At 52.3% G+C, this 5,887-nt stretch overlaps 1 long non-coding RNA gene across 1 annotated transcript in view; it reads left to right on the forward strand.

Annotated features, from left to right (window-relative positions):
- LOC113614050 (uncharacterized) overlaps window positions 1-1,079 on the forward strand; it is a 16,949-nt gene extending 15,870 nt beyond the window's left edge. The window contains exon 3 of the long non-coding RNA XR_003430431.1: window positions 1,066-1,079. This is a non-coding gene — a long non-coding RNA (uncharacterized LOC113614050). The remainder of the gene's footprint in view (window positions 1-1,065) is intronic.
- Window positions 1,080-5,887: the final 4,808 nt, after the last annotated feature.

Genomic DNA, 5,887 nt, shown 5'->3' on the forward strand with positions numbered 1-5,887 from the left:
AAAAAAAAAACAACGAACCTCTTGCAGATACCACAGTCCACCAAAAATCCTTGCCTCTGAGCCCTTGCTCTTCTGCCTGGACGAATTCCTTGATCCTCACTAGGGCCCATTTTTCAAATCTTAGTCTAAGTCATATCACCTCTGTAAAGCCTTCCTGATCGCCACTCCCCACCCCCCTTGCCCAGGCCAAATTGACTCTTTCTCTGTGCATCCGTTATATCCCTTCCATTCTTTCATCATTGCACCTATAACCCCATGCTGCCTTCATATGTTGAAGTCTGACTCCCCTGCAAATTCCTTGAGAGCTGGAGGCACGTGGGGTTCTACTTGCTGTCTCCAGCCCCCTGCACCATGCCTGACACCTAATAGGATAAATGAGCATTACATGGTGAGTGGATCAGTGAACAAATGACATTCAAGACCTGCCACAATCTGATGCCAGTCTGCCTATTCTTTCTTATGTTCCACAAACAGTAAAAATATGGCCCCTTATAACTGCCATGCACATGTAGCTTGCGAGTGCATTTAAGGGGATTATCACTTTTAATCCTCACAGCTCTGCCCTTCCACAAGTACCCAGAGCTCCAGCCACGCCAGAATATTTCCCCAGACACACCATACTCTTCCCTGCCATTGTCCTCAGTGTGCTTTGTGCCCAGAATCTCTTTCCTTCCATACCTGCTGGTTCGGGACTTCATTTTACCCTTTGCACTCCCTCCTCTTTTCCTGCCATTGGAATTAATCACTTCTCTCCTAAACACCAAAGCTGCCGATTGGCCTGCGCCTTAGATTTAACTAAAAGCCGTTTATTATAAGTGCCTCAAGAGCAAGGCGATGCCTTGTTAGTCCTCTTAGCTCTATGGTAAAACTCCGGCACATCGTAGGTCCCCAATACTTGTTGCTGATTAGAATAGAATAGAATTGAACTGGATCCACTGCTTAGGTTTCAGGATGCTTCCAGTTTTTGCTGGAATCACGGGCAGAAGGGGGTCAAAGTGGCAGGAATGGGTTGGAGCTGAGGGTGAGTGAGGGTGGGACGAGGGGCAGACTGCTTCAACTTGACAGAAACTCTTCCCCAGAAGTTAGCAATAGGATTTCTCGCCAACGAGTCGCCTGTGGCTGCTTATAGAAGCATGATTATTGCTATTATGTCATTTTTGACGCTCCCAAACAACACGCTGAGTGCTGAGCAACGTGCCCATGGCCAACCTAAGCCCGTGCCAGGAGCTCCTCATGACACTTTCTCACGGTGGTTCTTGGAACCCATTCCCCATCCTCCTACCATCTCGGGGGTTGGAAGGCTTCTTACAGATCTTCTGTCCAGCCCGTGCTCTTTCTATGAGGGATCAGGGGCCTGGAGAGGAGTGCTGGCCCCACCACCATCTCCCTGGTTGTAAATGGCAGAGCTGGAGTTCAAGCCAATTCTTCTGATTTCCAGCTGATGCACTTTTTGCTACTCCCTCTACTAAAACCTGCCCCCACCAAATTGCTGTGAGAGTCCCTCGTCGTCTTATCTTCCTCCATTCTGTTCAATTCAATAAATATTTATTTTATGGAGTATCCACTCCTGCAGAACAGCCTGTGCTGGGGAATATTGAAACGAGAGAGAGAGATGGGGAAGATGAAGTTCCTCATCCTGACAAGTTTACTGCCTAAACTGTGGGTGGGGGTGGGGTGCGATGGGGGGCACACAAGGGGACCTTCCTTTCCCAGAGGACTTCATGTTGCATCGTCAGACTCATTTCTTTGGGCTGTCTTGCTGCCCCCTTTCCCGGCCCATACAGTATCCCTGTTTGACCACTGATGAAATGGGCTCCGGGAGGCAGAGCTGCCACTCGATGGAACTGAAGCCCCAAGAACTTGCCATGGCGCCATCTGCCTTCCCCTCTAGATGAAAAAGAAGGAGGGAGCTTGGGGCTGCCTAGCCTATTGCTGGCCCACCTGAAAAAGGTGGGAGCTAGGGAAGGGACCACACTCAGGGAGGGGAGGGAGCCTTTCCTGAGATCCAAGAGCCTGACATTTGCTGTCGTCCCCAGCCGCTGTTCACAGCTCTGCAGCTCCGTGTGCCTTGCTACCCTTAGGCCCCCGTCCACTTCCTTCTGGAAGAAACACAACTTTAAGTTGTGTTTCTTTTCCTTTACGTCTGTGACCCTAACAGAGTTGGGGGTTCCAAGAGAGAGAAACTGGCTGGTCTGGGGGACCTGAAGAGTAGACAGCTTTGAGGAAGAACCGAGGAGGAGTCTGCATCAGCAACCTGGGCTCCTCCAACCTCTTGGCCAGAGCGGCAGCCCCTCCCGGTGCCCTGGCCATCCAAGCACCACCTAGGGAATGCCAACACGCCATTAATTTGTGTGCCTTGCAAATACGTTATTGGCATCGCGTGGTGTTGAAAGTCATGTAATTATGAGCAGAATTTATATGTCGCCAGGGCTGCCTGGGCGCCTTCCTTTCGTCTCCTTCCAGTTACTGCAAATATTGAAGGCTGGCTTAGAAAAGAATCAAACCCACCCGCCTTTATATCTTTGCATCCTGTAGATAAGGTTTTAATTGAAAATCGGTTCGTCTGTTCCCCATGCCTAATTACAAGCAACCTGCACTGCTAACGGAGCACACGGACACAAGCCCAGCACGCTCCAGGAAGAGCAGGCTGGGTCCTGGGATGGGGATGGCAGTGACTTTGGCAACTTCTCCTCTTCCGCGTCTGCCGTGTGAGGCCCTCTGATTTCTTACTGATGAGTAGACACTGGTCTTTGCAGGCAGGACTCTCCCTCACCTCCCTCTTCCCTCCCTGCTTCATGGCTGGTGATTCCCAGTGAGGACAGGATGCAGCTCACCGCCTGCTTCCTCCCTTCTGCCGAGGACATACTCCTCCCACTGCCCACATCCTGCCCGCTCCTTTCCTTCCAGCCCAGTCGGGCAAAACACCTCCCTGTTTGTCAACATGGTTCTCTTTTCCATATCTGGACCTGCCTGGAGGCCTCTCATCCGACCCAGAACACTCGTCCCAGGTCCTCATTGCTCTCCTTCCTCAACGTGCTCCATTGCCATCCTCTTCCGTGTAGCCCCTGCAGTAGTGACTTAGGGCCCGTCGTCCTTCTAGATCTGCCCCTGTGTGTCCATCCTGAGAACTTGCCTCTCTCATCAGACTGCAGTATCCTCCACCCTCTGTAACTCCTCCTGCACCTGAGGAGGTGCTCAGCAGTGTCCCAGGCTGAGGGGCTGGGTCACAGCCTCTGTCTGCCTTCTGCCAGGGACTCGTGAAGGTTGATCAGGTGGGAAAGGCAGGGGTCAGCTTGGCTGCCTTGCCTGGGCGGAGCCAGAGTGTTTGATTCAAGGCCCCAGGCACAGGAGGAGCACCCGGGACCTCCACCCTCAATGCCCTCTTTTGGCCCCCAGTCACATGTCACTGCTGTCACATTTGGTTCCAACAATCATTCCCCTGCTGGAGAGCAGGAGGAAGAATTCATTTCCCAGCTTCAGCCAGGAGACTGTGAAATATGATTTCTGAAGTGTTAATAATGCATCACGTGTAGACGGCACTTTACATCTTGCAGAATGGCTGGCTGAGTAGGGGGGCGGCTGGCAGCCCGGGCGTGGGGCTGGCTGCCGAGTTTCATTTCGGTACTTCTCCTCTGGAGCACATGCCTACTCCCTGGTGCCTTCGTTTCTCTTTCTGAGACAGTCTTGGCCTTCTGCCAGGTATGGAGGTGCCTCCCCTTGTCACACCCCACCCCCTGCTTCCAGACCTGCATTTCTCCTTCATTTATCGCCTCCTAGAAAGCCCCCAACATTTCTTTTTTCATTCATCAAATGCTGGTTAAAGGACTGTTTTGTGCCAGGGCTGGGGATGCAGAGATGTTACTGTCTATGGGGGCTCTTGGGATTGGATGGGATAGAGGTGTAAGTCCCCACCCCCCCAGCACTGCAGCCTAAAGTGAAAGCAACTGAGGGATTGACACCCACCCTCCCCTCTGCTCTATTTTGGGGATATGGGGGGTGGGTGTGGGATGCTCTCTGCAGGCTGCCAGGCCTCCAGTAGCTAACTCACTGCTATGGACTTGGAGGGGAGACCCTGCTTTGTCTTTGGTGGTCTGCTCAGAGCCACTAAGCTTTTAGGGTCCTTGACCTCCCAAGAACTGGAACGTTTCTGAGCCCACACACATCAGCCCCCGTGCCTTTCACATATGTGTTTGATAAATAGCCTTATCTTTTCATTCCTTTCCAAGGCATTTCATAGACCTAGAATATTCCCCTCTATCCATGTCACTGAACCCTTTTGCACTTATCACTCCAAGGGTTTGGGAAATCTCTCCATTTCCCAGGCCACATCCATAGCCACTGCTTCCATGAAGCTTTCCTAGAGTGATCTGAGGAAAAGAGAAGGCATATAATGGTTATGATTGTTACCCCAAGTTCCCTCATGGCTCTCACCTAAAAGATAGCTGCCCTTGACACACTGGAGTCCCAGGGTACTGCCCTCTCTGTAGCAGCTGGCCCTTGAAAAGTATATGGAACTTGTTTTTATAAAATCATATTTATTTTTTGGAGACGTGGATTTCTCGTTTCTAGGAGTCCTGCTCTGCCATCAGCTGTCTTTGTAACATCTTTGGACCTCAGTGTCCTCATCAGGAAAATGAGGCCATTGGGAAGGGCTTTCTCTAACAGTGTCTTTGATGACACCCCTACTTCAAACAATTCCTTGGTGAATTATTAGGTCAAGAGAAGGAGCCCTTCGGGAAGTGTGTAATTGCCTTGCAGCTAATTGACTTCAGAGAGCAAGTTGGGGGGCTGTGTTTTCCTGGAGGGTGGCTTGCCTGTGCTCTGTCTGCAGTGACTTCATAGATTGCTCCTGTTCTCAGTCCTGTCTGTGACCCGTGGGTCTGATCCGGAGTGGAATCTCCCAGAGAGCCAGGCCTGGGGCTTTGTGACCTTGTTTGCACTTCATCCTGCACCACTGGCTGGATGCTAACTCAAAGCTTTGAGCGGCCGGGGATGAGGAGGACACTTCCCCTTGCCCTCAGCCCTTCTGACTCCTCTCACTTACCAGGAAGACAATTCCTCACAAAGTTTTCCCAACAGGTTGCGCTGCCGCTGCTGTTGAGCTGACACCGTAGCTGATGAGTTATTAAAAATCCTTCATTATTATTCTGTACTGTCGCTCTCCCTCCTCCCTCCCTGCCCTGCCCCAGGCTTCCAAGGCCCAGGGCTGTCACTGAGAAATGCCTGGAGGCCCCAGCCAGGCAGAGGCAGGCTTTTCCACTCCCTCCCTCAAAGTGGCCCCCACAGATGCAGCAGCTGGCCAGAGGCACTAGGTCTCACCCAGGGCTGGGGATTCTCACACCGGGGTTCCGATCCTGCTTTCGGCAGAACCTGGGGAGCCTGTGCAGGCGCTTCCGTGCTCGGAAGTCTTTATATCAAGAAATGGTTGGAGAGGAATCTCCCGAGGATCTTGGTTAGAGAGACATCTCAGAGGTGTGCACGTTCCAGATGACATCGGGGACCCGATGCTTCATCCTCTGGGGAAAGAGGGACAGGCTAACTCCATCATCTCACTCCCTGAGCTGTGGGTTCAAACCCAGCTCACCCATCACACTGTCCCGATAATCAGATTTGGCTGCAGTGAAAACAGAGCAGAACACTCAGCTCCTCTCCCAGGCACCACAGCGACAGATCCTGAGAGATGGGGAGAGTCTTGCCCGGTGGAGGGAGGAGAGCCCAGAGAGAGCTGTCCCTGTTCCAGAGTCAGGTGGCAGATAGGCAGAGTCTCCGAAGCAGCTCTGCACCTTCACAGCACCCTCCCTGCTGCAGGGCTTCCCACAGGCCCCCTATGAAGGGATCCTGCACCCTGTGTCTGGACAAGGGATTCCCAAGGTCGGAGCCGTGAGCG

Source organism: Aethalodelphis obliquidens, unplaced genomic scaffold (genome assembly GCF_003676395.1).
Source record: "Aethalodelphis obliquidens isolate GAN/ISIS:26980383/991018 unplaced genomic scaffold, ASM367639v1 scaffold90, whole genome shotgun sequence".
NCBI lineage: Eukaryota > Metazoa > Chordata > Mammalia > Artiodactyla > Delphinidae > Aethalodelphis > Aethalodelphis obliquidens.